The sequence below is a fragment of the Penaeus monodon genome, chromosome 33, assembly GCF_015228065.2.
Source record: "Penaeus monodon isolate SGIC_2016 chromosome 33, NSTDA_Pmon_1, whole genome shotgun sequence".
Lineage (NCBI taxonomy): Eukaryota > Metazoa > Arthropoda > Malacostraca > Decapoda > Penaeidae > Penaeus > Penaeus monodon.
Genome location: NC_051418.1, coordinates 21,523,102 through 21,523,417, shown reverse-complemented (window position 1 = coordinate 21,523,417; position 316 = coordinate 21,523,102).

Genomic DNA, 316 nt, shown 5'->3' with positions numbered 1-316 from the left:
TGGAAAAAAATAACGCAAAGTTTTGAAAATGGACTAACCGAATGAGCGTCTAATGAAGGGAGAGCGAGTGTAAAGTGACGGTGGTAAATCCAGCTGTCCTTTATATAAAGCCTCACTAAATGTCACTTCCTATTTGCTAGTTTCTCACATGCATTTGAGGTGAAGTGAGACAATTATGGCATTTCTGACGGTGATGGAATTGTTACGGAAGAATTAAAATTCAGTCCATATTTCTTTCTTGGCGTTCCCTCCACTCTTTGTCTTTCTCCCCTCCCGTCACCTCCCCCTTTCCTTCTCCTCCTCCTCATCTTCGTCA